This window comes from Alexandromys fortis, unplaced genomic scaffold (assembly GCF_014885135.2).
Source record: "Alexandromys fortis isolate MF-2015 unplaced genomic scaffold, M_Fortis_MF-2015_v1.1 scaffold_5, whole genome shotgun sequence".
NCBI classification, from domain to species: Eukaryota; Metazoa; Chordata; class Mammalia; order Rodentia; family Cricetidae; genus Alexandromys; species Alexandromys fortis.
In genome coordinates this window covers 19790684-19810268 of record NW_026067924.1, presented here as the reverse complement: position 1 = coordinate 19810268, position 19585 = coordinate 19790684, and the positions used below count along the sequence as shown (strand labels likewise).

The following is a 19585-nucleotide window of genomic DNA, read 5'->3' as shown; positions in this document are numbered from 1 at the left end:
GGGTGGGAATTAAATATCCTGGCTATGCAGTAAACCCTATCACTTTCTCTCATCGTTCATTGTCTTTGGCAAATACCAGGAAGTAAATCAACTCCCAGAGAGGGAGGAGCCTGAGAAAATGTGACCAACATTAATGACCTCTATAAGGGCTCCTTGGAGAGTTTCCATATTTATTGCATTCTTTTTGTTTTTATTTCCTTTAGTTTGATCTCATTACACCTTGTGTGTGAATCACTGCAAGAGCCTGTAACTAAACTGATACCTTACTTAACCAATTAATCTATCTTTTTCTCTGTCGAGAATTCCTAAAACACAAGTGTGATCTCCCTCTCTCTCCCTCTCTCTCTTTGTCTTTGTCTCTGTCTCTCTCACACACACATACATAACTTGCATGTGTATAAATGTTATTATCCTGGCTTTGAGACAGAATCATGCTAATGATATTGATCTCATGATCCTTTTGTTTCACCCTTTTGTTTCTAAGTGCTAGAATCACAAGCTATACCACCATGCCTGGCTCATATCATTGTATATTTTTAAGAAGATACATGCTAGTTCCCATGGAGAAGAATTACTAGGGACCAGATGCATTCTGGTTCCAAATCCCCTTTTAGACACTAGCCATTATGAAAACCTTCGCTTTTAGTTCAACTGTAGTACCTGAAGGGGCTTGGGTGCGCTCAGCCAGTAGGCAGGGACACCCCACTCTCACACTTATAAAAACAGGACTTCGAAACAGTTTGAATTTGTTGATAGTTCTGAAAAATCAAACCAGGAAATCCTCCATCATATACATATTATCTCTGTCTTTAAAACTACCCAGAAGGTATGGCAATCTAGCTTTGTGGGAGATACTGGAGCTGAGTGACAACTGTCATCTTGGGAAAATGCTCCTTTCTGACTTCCATGAGAGGACATCAAGTGTATTTTGCATATCATAATAATATGTGAGTCTCTTTTTTTTACTTTATTTATTTATTTTTAATTAATTAATTTATTTATTAAAGATTTCTGTCTCTTCCCCACTGCCGTCTCCCCTTATTGCTTGCTGCTTTCTCTGCTCCAACATCTTCCTACAGTATATATTCACTAAATAATGGGATATGATCATTGTTGAAAGCTGCAATGTGACTGGTTACTTGTTAGCTTTAGTTTGTTCCTCATATCTTGTCACAAGATTTCCCTGGTTTTGTTCACAAAAGAGGGATTAAGAAGAGCACTGCTAAATCTTATAAGAGACCAAACGCCTACTATACAAGGAGCGACTGCTGATTCTAGAGAATGTTGTAGGCTTGTTTTTACATATAAGTTCAAGTTCTGCGTTCATTCTTTAATAACTGTGTGGACCAAGGCGGTGTCCAAAACACATCTGAAGCCATGTTCTACAAGTGCCGTAGGATAATTTGTTTCTAAGTAGCAAGTTGTTCAAGGATGCTAATGAGGAGCTAAGGATTTAGGATTTGAAAAACTGGTAGGTTGATCACACTTCAGTGGAGAGCCATGATGTAGGAGGTCCTTCTTTCTATGTGTTGCTTGTATTGGTTAATGAATAAAGAAACTGCCTTGGTCTAATAGAGCAGAATCTAGGTAGGCAGAGAAGACAGAACTGAATTCTGGGAGGAAGAAAGCAGAGTCAGAGAGATGCCATGGAGCCACCAGAGACACACATGCTGAATTTTGCCTGCCACAAGATGATACACAGATTAATAGAAATGGGTTAAATTAAGATGTAAGAATTAGCCAATAAGAAACTAGAACTAATGGGTCAAGCAGTGATTTAATTAATACAATTTCTGTGTGGTTATTTTGGAGCTAAGTTAGCCACGTGGCCAGGATGAATAAGCAGGCCCTCTGCTTGCAACAGAGGCACACATTCACAAATATTTGGGCAGCACAATATGGCCCTGATGGAGGTGGGAAAGATATGAAATGGGGTGGGAAGGGAAGGAGGTAGGTCTAGGAGAAGTTGCTGGGAGGAGCGTGAGTCTGATTAAAGCATATTGTATGAACTTCTCAAAGAACTAATAAAAATAGTTTTAAAGTATGTTCAAAGAGGGAAACGAAAAGCTTAGAAAGTCCTTAAAGGGTTTTTTTTTTCTTTTGTTTTTTTGAGACAGTATTTCTCTGTAGCTTTGGAGTCTGTCCTGGAATTCACTCTGTAGAACAGGCTGGCCTTGAACTCACAGAGATCTGCCTGCCTCTGCCTCCCAAGTGCTGGGATTAAAGGCGTGCGCCACCACCGCCCAGCATACTATTTCTTCTTAAATAATGATTTTCATTCTTTCTCCACTCCTCTTCACATAAAAATCCTTCAAAACTGCACTCCAATCTCACCTTTCAGTTGAACTACCTGCATATGGCTTTGTGTTAACATTTTGAAATGGTGCTCAGGTTAACCTCCAGTTCTGTATGGCCCTATCTCTGCCTCCTAAACTTTGGGATTATGGGAATGCACTATCATGCCTGGACCATGCTTGACTTGCTCACGATTCACTTCAGTTTCTAAAATGGCCTCTCCAACTCCTTCACTCCATCCTCTCTCCCCTGCTGTATTCCTCTATTATAATCCTATATAGATGCTACTAGATTTATAATGAAGTTCCCAATACACCCATTGTGAATTGAAAGCACCTTGTCAAAATTCATCTAATATGCCTAACCTATCACGTCTACCTTAAATATTCTCAGGACACTTATGGGCCTTTAATTCATCCAATTCTGAGGATCTCATGTAATGGGCTGAAACATGGTTGTTTTTGCTATATCAGGAGAGTGGCTCAATCTGTCCAGCCTGTCAAGGATTGCATTGCATATTGCTAGCTCAGGGCAAAGATCCAAATTCAGAACTTAAGGAATGGTTCTAACTGAATGTATATTGCTTTCTCATCATTGTTGCGCTGAAAAGTTAAAATGAAGGCAAGTTGGGTCCATCTCCTAGTCTTAGAACTCATCTAATCCTTCTAGGCAGCCTCTTCTACTCCCACTTAGCACACAGCGAATGTAAGACATGGTTATTGTAGCACTGAAGTTTTCAGTTTCCACCAGAACAGATGTGGTCCATGGAGGTGAAACAGCAATAGTGTGGACGGTCTCAGAACTAGCATTAGAGTCCCATGCAGTCAGGAGTGATCTTAGAGGTAGCACATCAATGGCCCTGGGAGATCTGTACCCGAGAAGTCATGATCAACAGGCTTCAAAATTCCCCCACAAGAGTATCTTTCAGAAATAAACCCAACAACTATTAAATCCTCAAGGCCAGTGAACATGCAGGCAGCTGTGCCTCTCACTTTTCTTTTTCCTCTGAAGGCCGGGTATAAATGATGAGAAAGGATGAAATGAAACTTAGGTGAGGCTCAAGAAAGGGAAGTTGGCAGAATCTTTCCCCATGGCAGGGGCAAGTGGGAGAAGTGGGATGTGGAAAGGGGAACTGAAACGCTGCATCGAGGTGGGATATTGATGACCACCTGCATATGTACATCCCACTCTCCAGCATGGACTAGTGTCCGCAGTAGGAGTGACCCAGGACGTTCTGGAGCATCCCTGAGCTGTCATGGGGGTAGGAGAAAAGGCAGCCCAATTGAGTCTATTTAACCTGAGGTCAGTATTTGGACACATAACCTTGGAGGATCTAAGCCTTGATTTGTTCTTTCTGAAAGGACAGGTGTGTTTTTTTGCAGTAGAACATAAGAACTGCTGGTCAATGGGCACCATCCTTTTCTCTCTTCTTTTCCTCATTTTGCCCACTGAGCCCAAATCCTTTGCCAGAGAGAGGACTGAGTTTTTTCTTCTTTGCGATCATTCATTCAGTGTGAAACATATATTTAGTGACCATATATCTCAGTCTATCAAGCCTCAGGGCAGAACCATCACGTAGGGTCTTTATAAAGAGCCTAGTTAAAGGGATCTACTCACACAGGCTTTATTACATAGACAGAAAGTAGAATGATAAAAGGATTCCTTTAAGCAATATTTTGGTGTAGGAGCCATCAATTCATGCTTAAGGTACTGTCTGAGTGTTCTAGGCACTGGGCTTGGCACCCAGGATACCACAAACAACTGTGAATATTTCTTGCCATTAAAAATACAATAATTTATGCATGTAGTCAGTAAGTCACTGGCATATGTGGTCATGCATTTCTGTATTTGGTGGTATTACAGCAACAGCCCCAGCTTATTACCTTTAGCCTTATGCAACAGGTTCAGAAGGAAAAAAAAAAAAGGGGGGAGAGAGAGAGAGAGAGAGAGAGAGAGAGAGAGAGAGAGAGAGAGAGAGAGAATATTATGCCTAGAAAGAAAAGTTTCCTGAAAAAGATGATCTTCAAAAGGCCCACCCAAGCTGGGCAGTGGTGGCTCACGCCTTTAATCCCAGCACTTGGGAGGTGGAGACAGGTAAATCTCTGAGACAGAGGTCAACCTGGCCTACAGAGATAGTTCTATAGCAGCCAGGACTGTTATACAGAGAAGGCCGGTCTCAGAAGAAGAAGAAGAAGGAGAAGAAGAAGAAGAAGAAGAAGAAGAAGAAGAAGAAGAAGAAGAAGAAGAAGAAGAAGAAGAAGAAGAAGAAGAAGCCCACTCACCCCCACCACAAAAGGAGGGTACCTTTGACTTTGCTCACATTCTGTGAATGTGTAAGACCCAGACTTAGCATAGTCCTTGGATTGCATCAAACCCCAACCTCAGCCTTAGCAAGTAAAGGAAATGAGAACCAGAGACTTTAAATGCTTTGTTCAAAGGGAAAGGTAGGGGTGTTTACTGCTACAGTTTGGGTATCTCAAACCAATAAACACTTATCCCAAGAGGAGGCTCTTATTGGCTTAGAATTCTAGAGACAGTTCTACATCTAATGTTAAAATCCTTGTAAATACAATACATGTTTAAATGAGTAAAATAATTTAAAAGGCTTGTGGAAATTTCTTTCTGAAGAACTATTTTATTGAACATAATGCACACAAGCAATCCCTACCGTAATTTATTATGTCATAACTTTTCACTATAAATTATTAAAGCTGAAAAATGTCATTGGTACAGGAATTAAGTTGTGTATATATCTTCATTTGTTCAGACAGCATGGATTAGCATGTTAGGTTTCAGGAGCTGTGACTGCATCCAGAGAATTTGGAGGATCAAAGAAAAGGTATTCCCATCTGGAAGGACTACCTGTCTCTCTGGTGTGTACAGCTCTTTACAGATCACCAATGGGCACCAGTCACATGAACAACTATTTCCCATCCTGCCCACTGGGAGCCAGTTTCCATGCTGCTGACTTGGTGGGAGCTTTCGTCCTCCCTCCAACATATTTAAGGGCCTGGCAAAACGACTTTTAACATCTGTTTCCTTCTCGGATGAAGGATGGCTTGCTTCAGAGGAAGTGCAATATGAGAGAGATTTCTGCTCTGGATTGAAGCATGTTGCTTATCTCAAGGAAAGAAAGGAGCGCTCCTGAGCCTTTTCTGGGAAGGGGATCCTCCCTCACAGGGGAAATATTGGGGAGCTTTGCAATCTTTTTTTCTATTTATTTATTTATTTATTTATTTATTAAAGATTTCTGTCTCTTCCCCACCACCGCCTCCCCTTTCCCTCCCCCTCCCCCAATCAAGTCCCCCTCCCTCGTCAGCCCAAAGAGCCATCAGGGTTCCCTGCCCTGTGGGAAGTCCAAGGACCACCCACCTCCATCCAGGTCTAATAAGGTGAGCATCCACGAAACTGCCTAGGGGGAGCTTTGCAATCTTGAGCCACACCTGTGCATTGCCTTCTGGGATCATTGCTCAATTTTCAAGTGCAAAGATTTAAAAAGAATGAATAGTTTAGAAGTCACATGTCCGCATCACTCTGTTTTTTTTTTTCTCGTGTGCTATTAGGCAGTTAAGAAAATCAAGTTTCATGTAAAGGCATAATTTCAGCAATAGTTCACCTTCCTCCGGCTACAGCAGTGGCTTATATATAGTAATGTATTATATAATGACTCCTGGGACAACAATGAATTGAGTGCATGATGGTTGTAGCCTCATAGAACTGTGCTGTAACGGTAGCTGTGTTAGTCTGGAGAAGAACAATTCTATGTATTTGCACAACAATGAAGCCCCATAAAGGATGCATGTTTTGGAATGCATTCATAAGTGATGCAGACTGTACTTGGATAGTCTACAAGTTTAGGTAACTAGAAAATCTAGTTTTTCAGATGAAACAGTATACAGAGAACCATGTTCTAGACCAACTAGGGTGCTTCCAAGTCTCAAGTCTTACATGAAAAAGACCACAAGGGATTTTCAAATATGTGAAATTCTGTGTCTCCAGGTGTGACTCACCCTGTGCCTGTGGCTGCTCACTCACATCCAACAAGTGCTACATAAGAACTAAGGCTTGTTTCTGTTTCTCAGCCACATTGCCTGGATCCTAGCTTTATTGTCCTGTCTCAGATCTAGTGGGGATATCGAGGGAGACCACAATTATGTTTTGTTAGCATTTGCAATTTAAAAAAGAGAAGATATCAAGTGCTAAGTGTGTATCAGTGCTCATAGAACCACCAGCAGCTCGATACACTCAGACTCACAAGCCCAGTGATGTGAGTGGTACTGGGTTTGGAAAAGGAAGATTGAACACGCATTCTATAGAGGAACAAAGCAAGCTATTTCTAAAATTATTGCCTTGGCCATTGTGAACGCTGTTACTTCTGTTGTTTACATTATCAGGGTAGAATGCGTCATAGAACTTCAATTCTTGGCTCGGTCAGCTACTCTCACTTTGACTGGAAAAAATTTTCACAAGATATCAAAAGTTGAAGTAAGCCTGTCCAAGTTATTTTGTCAAATTGCTCATGATTTTTCTAAAACATTAGAAAGATTAATGACTGCATGTGGGTGTTACAGAGATCTCTTGAAGCTTTGTCTAGACTCGTCTTCTAAACTTATGGGGCTGTAGAATTGAATATGGGGATTGCAAAAAAAATGATAGTGGAAGAAGTTTCTGAATACACAGAAACTGAAGTTTATTCAAAATCAAACACAATGAGACCAAGTTTGTAGCCGTGCGCACCTGTACACATGACTTTGCTGTCGCTTTGATTCTTAGCACACTAGTACACAGTGGAGTGTGAGTGCCATCATGCTACAAACCACCAATGAACACCCAACAAACACCAAACACCCGACCTCAGATTCCAGACTCCTGTCCATGATGAATTGCAGTGTTTCTACACTACACAAAATAGCTCCTGTTCTTACAGAAATATGTAGTTTTAGTTATGGGAAACAGGGGGCTTTTAATATTTTCCACAACACATAAATTTCAAATTAGTATGTCTGCAGATCATATTGTGTTAAAATGTTTGAATCTAAAGATCGTTTGAACTGCTGAAATAGAGGTTTGTGAAAAAATTGTGAAGTGATTTTTTTTTTTTTGCCTTGGGACCAGTTTAGAATTTTGTTTGTTTTTTAGTTTTTTTGAGACAGGGTTTCTCTGTGTGTAGTTTTGATTGTTCTGGAACTCACTTTGTAGATTAGGCTGGCCTCGAACTCACAGAGATCTGCCTGCCTCTGCCTCTGTGCTGGGATTGAAGGCATAGGAAATATTTTTTAAAGCTGGATCCTTAAAGTTCAGGAGACTTCCTGCTGGCCCTTAAGATGAAGATGAGAAAGAAAATTCTTTTCTTTTTGTAGACTCAGTTCTCTGTAATAGCTTTGTTAAAAGTTAGTTCATGAGTCTTAAAAACAAACAAACAAAAAAACCTTGATTAATTTAAGTTCCAATTTTTAAAGCCAAATAAGTACTTTTGAAATATAATGACCATGTATCTTAAATCTTGACTCTTATATTGCATGTTAATGTAAATGTCATACCTTCTCAGCTAGAGCCTGATCGTAAATATCCAGACCTGTAGTGTAGGCCTGTAACCTCAACCACCTGGTAGAACAAGCCTAGGGCATCACAAGTTCAAAGACTGCCTGGGCTACAGAGTGGGTTAAAGGCCAGTGTGTGTAAAGTTAGGAAGATTCTAGGTATTCTATATTCTAAAGAATCTATGCTCAGTCCCTGGGATCTTAAAACCAAACCAAGGCAAAACACAAAAACAAACAAACAAAAACCCTCCCCCATTTGCTAGTAGTCTTTCTTCTATAAACTCCCCAGGAAAACTGTTAACCTCCCACCAAAATGTACAGTGCAAAAGAAATGTAGAAACTTTGTTCCTTCTCATAGGCTTTTTAACTTCCATCTGGGGAAAGAAAACATTTTGCTTCAATCAAGAACTATGTATAGATGGGAGAAATTCCCTGGTGAACATATTAATAATATAATTTTCAAAAGATAGAAGAGATGATATGCTTGGTCAGTTATAGTCAGTGAATGATTCCTGCTAGGACTGTGTTAAAACCCTTCAAACCTTGTCAACCAGCCATGCAGGCCTCTGTCCACTAGGAGCTCAGCCATTCATTAGCAGCTAAGGACCTGCTGGCCAGAGCATAGTTCAGTCCTCCAGTGGAAATGTCTACAGCACTCATGTCGTAGATATGCAGAGAACTTTGGAATATGTTATTTGATGAACATCTGGTGTAGACTCTCACACATGGTGAGAATTTCTGCTAGAAAACATCCCCTATCTTTTCAGTTCCTATAGGCAGTGACCCTGACCCTCTGTTCTTGAAGATGCTGATTTCATCATTGATTTTGAATGTGAGATTAAATTCTCGGAAAACAGGAAAACTGTTCTCTATAAATGCCCAGTTCTGTTCCTGCCACTCTACTGGAAAAGCCCTTTACTTTCTTTCTAATAAAAATTAGGGTCAATTCACATGAAGGCAGGGGATACATTAGCTGGTCATAATGAGATCTGGTGTTCAGACTCATGATGCAATGGCCCTTCATCTGGGCTTCACTCCCAAACAACACTGTCAGAGAGCTGACTGGAAGAGACAGTGCTGAACTCTAACTTGTTTATCTAGTCAGTAAATGTTCCTTTGCTAGCTATGTTCCTGCCGCTGTTATGAGAATAAGAAAGGAGACAACATAGATAGCAATTTGTATCCTTAAGAAACTTATAGTCTAAATGATGGGGACAGATGAGGAAAAACAAGACACATAAAGAAAATTGAATAGGTTAGATGGTGAAAATTGTCAAGAAGAAAAATCGGGCAGGGCTGGGGGGGTGCTCTTGGGAGACTGTGGAATTGTGGGTAGGGTAGCAAATGACTGAATTGCCAATCAGGTGAGAGGCAGGAAATTCAGATGTGGGGTAAGAATCCCAGAAGCTGAACCATCATGCTAGGCCAATAATATGGTGGCGATGTCAAGCAGTAGGCAGACAGACTAAAGAACCCAGGACAGAAGGAGGGCAGTAGTGTGGAATAGGAGGAAAGATTGGGGAAAAGGAAGGGTGTAGGGTCTCTGGCATCATGGAAAGAGGGCTGGGTTTCCTCTGAGTAAGGCGTATTCTTTTCCTATCGCAGAGTCGATTTTTCCCTAGTGACAGGTCCTCTGGATTTTTCTGTAGCAGTGACTTTCGTGCCTGAGTGACAGCTTACCTAGTGGAAAACACAGTGTTCTGCCTTTCAGAACTTTGTTGAGTTTGCACCAAGTGTTTTGGAATTGCTTCTGTGGAGACGCTGGAGACAAACTCATTATCTGTGCTTTCTGAATGACTTGTTTCTAATGCCCAACTGCCTGGATAGATAACATTCAAGTTCATGGACCTGCCTTGTAGCAAGCGTTCAGTATTTTCCCCAAAGAACATAAGTTTTACAGCTGATTCAACCCTGTCTTCACTGCTAGGCATTTTTCTGTCTTCTGTTCTCTTCTGAAAATCAATTATTTTTGTGTAGGATCACCAATCTCTACATTCCAAGTTGTGTTGTAGTTGCTGGGATTTATGGAATTTTGATGTGGAAGTCTCCTCTGTGAGCTGTGATTATCATTTATAAATAAAGAAACTGCTTTGGACCTATAGCAAGGCAGAACTTAGGTAGGCAGGGAAAGCTAGGCGGAATGCTGGGAGAAAGGAGGCAGAGTCAGGGAGATGGTATGGAGCCGCTGCTGGAGATAGACATGTTGAACCTTTAGTGGTAGGCCACTACCTCGTGGTGTTATACAGATTAATAGAAATGGATTAAATTAATATGTAAGAGTGAGCCAACAAGAAGCTAGAGCTAATGGGCCAATCAATGATTTAAATAATACAGTTTCTGTGTGATTATTTTGGGGTTGAGCGGCCGGGAAAAAATGAGTGGCCTCCCCCAACAGGGTTTGCTCTGTTTTCCTTACAGTGAGCTATGTGGTGGCCTTAATTCTATTTCTGGCAGTGTGTATTCTGTTGTTGATGCTTCTAATTTATTAATTACTTCTTCCTATTAATATCTTCTTTAATATTGTCATTTTTACTTATGTATTTTTGTGGGTCCTGGAGTCTTCTAAAATGCCTTCTAGGGCTTTTATTCTAGATCCTTTTCAGTGATTTCATGTCCTCTTTCAATTCCCTTTATAGAGAACGTTTATTCCTTAGATTTTCTTTGTTTCAGAATATTTATCATCTTTAAAATCAGCGCATTGCTTTTATTACTCAGCTACAATCAGATGAAGTGTGCTTGAGCCCTTGAATTCTTGTTACTTGTCCATGATTCAAAAATATAGAATGCTTCCTGAATTTGTGTGTTATTCTTGGGCTGGGGCCCAAGAATTAACAATGTTAATCTTCACGGTATTGTTCCAAGTTTTAGTGTAGGTGCTGCTGAAGTGAGCACCAGACTAGATTCTTTTTTTTTTTTTTTTGGTTTCTCACAACATTATTATTTACTAAATTTTGTCTGTTCATGGCTGAAATTCAAGCATTGTCATATCTATCATTTTCACATTACAATTAAACATCTTCAGAAACCAGTTACAAAGGTTAGGGGTATAATATTCTCAAGGAAACTAACTTCCAGGGAATTTTGAAAAGTCCATTTAGTTCAAAGAATTGTATATGCTCTTAATTGCTGTCCATCTCCAAGTACAGTATTCACACACTCCATAACTTCCTCTTCTGCTTTGGTTGTAACATGATTCATATATTTTCCCATAATGACAGAAAAGGAAGGTGTTACTTTTGTTGTCAACATAACAGGAAACATGCCAATTATCTTCATATTTTTCAAGTCTTTAGTACAGCATCTCTTATACTATAAGCTTTTAATGAACATTGCTGCATATGAAGCATAACCCAAGGAAAAAGAAGTATACTAAAACTTTATCATGCCTGAACCCCTACTTTCAAAATGCTAAGAAATGAGAATGTATTTATTATCATAAAGGTTTAAAATTTAATGATCCCATTTAAGGTATATAAATGACCAGACTAGATTCTTAATATACTTTTTATCCTTTGTTCCTTCATTTGATGACTAGCCCTATGCAGCCTCACTTATCCATACATGTGACTATATCTGTAAGTATAATCATTTGTGTTTCTGCCCTCCGCCTTAGCTACACATGTATAACCAGCCCATTGTTGTTTCCTCTAATGCTGTAGAAGTACTCATTCATGAATTAATAATCAAATCAGTTCAACAGCTAGTTATCAGATACCTAGTAAGTGCCAGATACTATTTTATATACTCAGGGCAAAACAGGTTATGTCTCTGCAGTTTCCATTGTAATGGAAGGAGACCAAAAGTCAATGATAAGCATATATCGACTCACTATGTAATATGGCAAAGTGTGTGATAATGCCTACTGATTAGGTTAGCATTGGGCATTTTGAAAAGGTGTTTGGGAAGGTTGGATGCATTTTTTTTTTTTTTACAGGAGAACCATGGTTATTTTTCACATCTAATGTTAGGTTGCCACTCTTCTCTGCAAGTTCCCCAGGAACTTTTCTTTCCTTATCAGCATCATGTGAACCTCTGAGGGTTCCTTGTAGGCTGGGGTACCTTGTAGATTGAGTAGGGAGACAGAGAAAAGGATCAGTTTGGACCATGGGCGGGCAAGTCTTCATTGTTCTGTATTTCTTCACCCTCCCCGTTATGCTTTAGGTATGGTTTGAGTAGTTCCTCCCAAACTTTATATGTTATAAGCTTGGTTCTTAGTGTCACTGCACTGATAGACATTTGCAGGGAGTTGATGGGGCTTAGTACGAGGTGCTTATACCTTTGGGTGCTACCTTGGAAGGAACTGAGTTCTTGTGGGATCCTAGCAAGTTCCCTTGGAATAGGGATAAGACAAACCCTTCCTATCTTACCTGCCTTATCATGTGCATAGCTATCATTGCAGCAGCATCTTCATTAAGCCTTCATCAGAGGCCAAACAGATCAGGCCACTATGTTGGTTTTTTAGCCTCCACTGATGGAGTTCAATGGTCTTCTCTCTACAGCTCCTTTGCTGTGGCAACAACAACTAAGTAAATGGATCTGGTGAGGGTGTGAATAGCTCTCCACACTCTTCAGCCTGTTCTGAGGGGAAGGGCTTTCTTATACAGCTGTCTCCTTCAGTGACTCCAGAGTTATGTTTGAATTTGTTTGGTTTTGTGAAATGGCAACGGTCCTGCCTTCCTTCTGAGTGGGAGGCCAGGACTCAGATGCTGTATACATGGCATTTAGGATTGCCTTCATTGGCTTCATAAAGAACAAATGGAGAGATAACAATTTCCTCATTTTGAAAACAGTCCAGGGTAAGAGAGATGATCTTCATTTCGGTGTGTAAGAAAATAAAATATGAGTCTTATTATTGTTTGTGCTTATGAATGACCACCTCCTTTGTGTTAGAGTCACATGACACAAAAAGGTAGGCATCTGTACATAAACCTGTGTGCCTTTTACACAGGAGATACTTTCCCAAGTGTGTGCAATGGTTTAAAACTTACTTTGACTATTCTTCAACCTTAGAACTTGGGGTATTCTTTCTTCTTATTTTGATCCAACGCCCGGATCTGAAAGGCTTCCCATCCCTTACAAATGTTTTCCCTTTTCTTTTTCTGCTCACCGTAGAACACTGTGAAGTTTTGCATGGTGCATCTTCAGACTCTGGATTGCCCTAGATTTTGGCAATTCAGTGAAGGTACAACTGTAACCTTAGCTTTGCCTTCTCGAAGGGTTACAGCAGCCTTTTGTCATGTGATCACCTTGCCCAAAAGACCTACATTCTGTACCACTTAGCTGTCACTCCACTTGCAAAACCCTCTTTGAAATCAGTGTGTCTCAGGGTACCAAGAGGCCAGGCAGCACGTAGGAGAATTAGGTTCCATGCATTCCCATCTACAAAACAACACACATATGCATTTCTTACCTTCTAAGAAAGGCTTAAAAGGCCACAGCTTAGCTACCTGATGGTGTCTTCTGAAGGAGCTATACAGAAGAAAGACTGTGGGCTCTCCCATTTATGTAAGTCACATCCTATGCCATGTCACTGACTCATATATAGTTGTTGGATAAAAGCCTGCATTGTACGGGAAAGGTAACCTTGTGAAAATGACAAGCGTAGGTTTTCTCCGTGTTTTATGCAATTAAAATGTTAACCTTGACATTCTACTAGCCCTTCAGTTTTCTTTACGTGTCCTTCAGTTTGCAAACCTGAGGAACTTTTTTTTTTTCCTGATGTGTGTGAAGTATCTACAGTGAGGCACCATTTTTCCTGTTGGGGACAATTTTATGAGTAGTCACGGGGATTGGCTGTCTTGGGTGAGAGCCCTGCCTTCTGTCTGAGATTTCCTTCAGCATCTCTATTCCTCCACCTTTCCAGAAACTTTCCCCCAATCCTAGCCCACCTCCCATGCTATTGAGTGATCTGTTGGATGGAGAGGGGGACGATAGTGAGGGCCCGCCCTTGTAGCTAGCAGCAAGCTGGCAAATAGGATCTCCATGGTATCTCTTCATTCCTTGATCGGTCCCTCTTTCTCCTTGGAGAACCCGAGACTCCCAATTTTCCTCAAATGGAGCAGAGTCATCTCATTCCTCTCCATACTCTGTGTCCTGCCATTGTTGTCATCTTTAAGCAGGTCCTCGCTCCTGTCTACACAAGAGAAACACCCAAAAGGAGGGGAGGTAATGCAGAAAGTACCTCTTAATAAGTGGCTGTGACAGTGACATCCTCTCAGAAAGCTTTCATCAGGTGGTGAGATGGGAGGCACAGAGTCCTTCAGTGCCCCTGCAAGATGTGCCCCCCTCAGTATCCATCTGATGGCAAGTTTACTGAGATTCTCCAAGTACAGTTGACTGTGTGTGTGTCTGTTCTGGTTCTTATTTCTTTCCCTACCTCCAGCTCTTCTCTTTGTTAAGGCATTAGTGGCATTGGCTGTGGGCATTTGTCAGAACACTGGTTGGGGTTGTATTTGGTACTGGTTTAGTGGTGTATCTTTAAGCTAGTACTAGATATCTATGTAAAGGAAAGCATTGAGCAATATTTTTACCACACATTTTTTTTTTTCAAGACAGGGTTTCTCTGTGGCTTTGGAGCCTGTCCTGGAACTAGCTCTGTAGACCAGGCTGGTCTCGAACTCACAGAGATCCACCTGCCTCTGCCTCCCGAGTGCTGGCATTAAAGGCGTGTGCCACCACCGCCCGGCTACCACACATTTTTGTAATGTGGACAGGCATCCCAAGGTGGCTCCTGTCTCTGAAGGATGGTGGGTAGTAGTGGAGGCAGCATTTGAACGTGCAAACCCAGAAACTTGAGTGTAAAAAATTATTCCTTCTATGACAGCTCTAAACTCCAGCCCATCATGATACTAGGGATCGAATAATCAACTTTATATGGAAAAACAAAAAACCCAGGATAGCCAAAACAATCTTATACAATAAAGGAACGGCTGGAGGCATTACCATCCCTGACTTCAAACTCTATTACAGAGCTACAGTATTGAAAACAGCTTGGTATTGGCATAAAAACAGAGAAGTCGACCAATGGAATCGAATAGAAGACCCTGACTTTAACCCACAAACATATGAACACCTGATTTTCGATAAAGGAGCTAAAAGTATACAATGGAAAAAAGAGAGCATCTTCAACAAATTGTGCTGGCAAAACTGGATGTCAATCTGTAGAAGAATGAAAATAGACCCATATCTATCACCATGCACAAAACTCAAGTCCAAGTGGGTGAAAGACCTCAATATCAGTCCAAACACACTGAACCTGATTGAAGAGAAAGTGGGAAGTACTCTAGAACACGTGGGCACAGGAGACCACTTCCTACGTATAACCCCAGCAGCACAGACAGTAAGGGCCTCATCGAATAAATGGGACCTCCTGAGACTGAGAAGCTTCTGTAAAGCAAAGGACACTGTCGCTAAGACAGAAAGGCAACCCACTGACTGGGAGAAGATCTTCACCAACCCCTCAACTGACAAAGGTCTGATCTCCAAAATATATAAAGAACTCAAGAAACTAGACCGTAAAAGGCTAATCAACCCAATTATAAAATGGGGCACTGAGTTGAACAGAGATCTCTCAACAGAAGAAGTTCAAATGGCCAAAAGACACCTAAGGTCATGCTCAACTTCCTTAGCGATCAGGGAAATGCAAATCAAGACAACTTTAAGATACCATCTTACACCTGTCAGAATGGCAAAAATCAAAAACACCAATGATAGCCTTTGCTGGAGAGGTTGTGGAGAAAGGGGTACACTCATCCATTGCTGGTGGGAATGCAAACTTGTGCAACCACTCTGGAAAGCAGTGTGGAGGTTTCTCAGGAAATTTGGGATCAACCTACCCATGGACCCAGCAATACCACTCTTGGGAATATACCCAAGAGAGGCCTTATCACACAACAAACGTATATGCTCTACTATGTTTATAGCAGCATTGTTTGTAATAGCCAGAACCTGGAAACAACCTAGATGCCCTTCAATTGAAGAATGGATGAAGAAAGTATGGAATATATACATATTAGAGTACTACTCAGCAGTAAAAAACAAGGACTTCTTGAAGTTTGCAGGCAAATGGATGGAAATAGAAAACACCATCCTGAGTGAGGTAAGCCAGACCCAAAAAGAGGAACATGGGATGTTCTCACTCATATTTGGTTTCTAGCCATAAATAAAGGACATTGAACCTATAATTCGGGTTCTTAGAGAAGCTAAATAAGAAGGAGAACCCAAAGAAAATCCTATAGGCATCCTCCTGAATATTAACCTTCATCAGGCGATGAAAGGAGACAGAGACAGAGACCCACATTGGAGCACCGGACTGAAATCTCAAGGTCCAAATCAGGAGCAGAAGGAGAGAGAGCACAAGCAAGGAACTCAGGACCGCGAGGGGTGCACCCATACACTGAGACAATGGGGATGTTCTATCAGGAACTCACCAAGGCCAGCTGGCCTGGGTCTGAAAAAGCCTGGGTCAAAACTGGTCTCGCTGAACATAGCGGACAAGGAGGACTACTGAGACCTCAAGAACAATGGCAACGGGTTTTTGATTCTACTGGACCTATTGGTTTCGTGGGAGCCTAGGCAGTTTCGTGGATGCTCACCTTACTAGACCTGGATGGAGGTGGGTGGTCCTTGGACTTCCCACAGGGCAGAGAACCCTGATTGCTTTTTGGGCTGACGAGGGAGGGGGACTTGATTGGGGGAGGGGGAAAGGGGAGGCATCGGTGGGGAAGAGACAGAAATCTTTAATAAATAAATAAATAAATAAAAACATAAAAAGAAAAGATTAATCACTATAGAAAGATCCTTCAGAAATTTCTATAAACACTGATATTACATAATCTTTGTTACCCGAAGAGGCATTTGAAAGGTAGTAACCAAAACTAGAGGCAATGTTGAAGAGTATGAGAGGTTGTGTTGGTGGATTTTGTGATATTTCTGGCTCTTTCAACCTTTTATTCTTTTATTTATTTATTTATTTATTAAAATTTTTTTTTCAAGACAGGGTTTCTCTGTGTAGCTTTGGCTGTCCTGGAACTCATTCTGTAGACTAGGCTGGCCTCAAACTCACAGTGATCTGTCTGCCTCTGCCTCCCTGAGTGCTAGGATTAAAGGCATGTACTACCACTGCCTGGACTCTTTCAACTTTGAAATTTCTGTTTTGCTATAATTTCTCATAACTCTGCAAATACCTAATACCTAATAATCTTGAAGAATCCCAAAATTATATAAATTTTCAGTTCTAAAACTCTAACCTGCCCGTACAGAAAGAATATGATTTACTTAAGTAAATAAATAATTTAATTAATTAACAAAAAGATATTTTAAAGGTGATCAACTGCTACTTATATTTTTATATATAAATTAGTAACAGGCAAGGCTTAAACACTTATTTCTCCTTGAGTACACCCACCATACAGCCAGTATAGCCAGTAGTCTTGCTATGGCCTTAACACAAGGGCCATAGGGATGGCAAGCCCAATCTGAACTCTAGTCTTCTTAAGTCACTTCAGGTCTTCGTGGAGCTTGTTCTTCAGATAAGGTCCCAGAACTTGACTCTATTTACTATCCTGTTCATCCTTCTGTTTTGTTTAGTTTTTCAGGAAATGATCCGGGATTCTGCATAATGTCAGTCACATGTTCCACTTTGTCCTTGTTGAGCTTTCCAGCCTTCTTGGTGAGGTCAGTGAACCCTTTTCCTGATACCACGCGAGCCACCTTTTCCCACACCCCTAGTGGAACCAATGACAATGACTATCGTGTGCTGCCTGTGGATGATGCTGCTATTCTCAGGGATCACTACGGACATGGTGGCAGCATCATGTGACACACAGTCCTCCCGTGGAAGAGCTTTCAACTACCTTAAGTGCATCTTAGGAACTGTGGAAGTTTATTCTTCTGAGCCCCTTTTAGAACCCGGATCCATATCTGTGCAGCCATTATTTCATGGGTCTCTTGGACATCTGAATACCCTCACATAACTCATTAAGACTTAAGAAGTACTCAATAAGAGTAATTCTTACTAAATTACTTCTTACAGATCCCTTCAAAATGCCCCCCCAAAACAATAACCAAAACTGTATAAGACAATTAAATTGAACTAGAAAGTAAAGGAGCAAGCTTTAATACAACTTGAATGAAAATAGCAAATAAAAAAGGCTTTGTGGCATGGTGATTAGAAGCCATCAACTCCAGTTTGACAGAAGTTCCCCAGTTCAAAGATCAACATGAAAAATTAAACTTCATGCATGATAATAGCTTGAACGAATAGCATCCCTTTCTGTTGTGATTTGCTATGTGAGCTTTCAGCTTTTCCTGTTGCCACATCTATTGCCTGCTGCCACAATTTCTTGCTATGATAGACTCATATCCCTCTGTAAAAGTAATGCCAAATTAACTCTTTATTTGATAAGTGGCTGTGGTCATAGTGTTTTATCACAGCAGTAAAAAAGTAACTAGTACAGAAGTGGCCTTTTGCTATGACAGTCCTGACCATGCTGTTGTTTGGAGGGATGTGGAAGACTGGAACCTTGGACTAGAAAAAGCAACTGAATGCTGTACCTTAACAGGCATTTTTAGTAGGATCAGGAAGCCATGCTGAGAGCAATTTGTACTAGAACCTCAGCTCAAGAGATTTCAGAGGGTAGCAATATTAGCAGCTGTGCTGGGAACCTTTCTTGTGACATTTTGGCAAAGAATGTGGCTGCTTTTTACCGATGTCATAAGAATTTGCCTGAGGTATAATTTAAAGCAATTAAATGTAGGGATATTTTATTTGTATTTTAATAAATAAAGCTTGAATGAAGATCAGAGAGTAAAACAGCCACACTGGTCTGCCTTACAGACCAGGCAGTGGTGACACACACCTTTAATCCCAGTAGCCACACTAGTTTGCCATAGAAACTGGGCAGTAGTGGTGCAAGCCTTTAATCCTAGCACTAGAAAGGAATCTAATGCTGGAGGAAACAGCTCTCAGACACAGTCTCATTCTGAGATTCCTGGAGGCAGGATCGCCATTTGGGACTGAGGTAGAGGTAAGAGCCAGTGGCTGGTTGTTTTGCTTTTTTGACCTTTAGGTTGAACCCTAATTTCTGTCTCTGGGTTTTTATTAATCGTGCTACAATGGGCTAATTTCTTTGGTGGAGGAGATTGCAAGACAACCTAACATTGACTCTGTTGTATGATTATTAGTAGTCTATATTATTACAAGGGTCTACAATGAAAAAAAGAGCAAATGAAACAGAAAAAAATACAAAATATACAGTCTGAAGAGAAAAAGTGTGCCAGGGCATTTAATGTTAGAGCCACGACTTGCGCTTATAGAGGTGAGATTGAGGAGAGAGTTAATATGCACTGAAACAAAAGGAAGCATACCCTCAGAGAATGACCTCCAGCTAAGCTTCCAAATTATGAAAGAGAGCCTAAGGGTTTATCTATTCCTGCAAAGCAACAACAAACAGAAGCTGATGCTAGTGTAGCTCAATGTCCACCCTAAGACGGCATCTGAGCTTGGCAATATTGTCCATGTGGTAAAGATTCCTAAGGAAGCGGTCATGGAATCTTCCACTGTTTCTGAAAGCCACTGGGGTTAGGCATCATACACAGGGGAATAACTGCATAGAGGCTCTGGGAGGCTATTGTGTGAAGCTGTGGGTGGGAAGCTTGAGTTACGTTGGAGACCCCAAGACATTGCAGATGCCAGATCCCTGGGATATCTGCCAAGGAGAGATGAATACAGGGAGTGGAACCACTAGGAA

The 19585-nt window shown here is 40.9% G+C and overlaps 1 protein-coding gene and 1 pseudogene across 1 annotated transcript in view; both read right to left on the bottom strand.

Annotated features, from left to right (window-relative positions):
* Pou6f2 (POU class 6 homeobox 2) overlaps positions 1 to 19585 on the bottom strand; it is a 462212-nt gene that overhangs the window by 114358 nt on the left and 328269 nt on the right. The window lies entirely within an intron of this gene.
* Positions 10608 to 10727, bottom strand: LOC126501903 (uncharacterized; annotated as a pseudogene).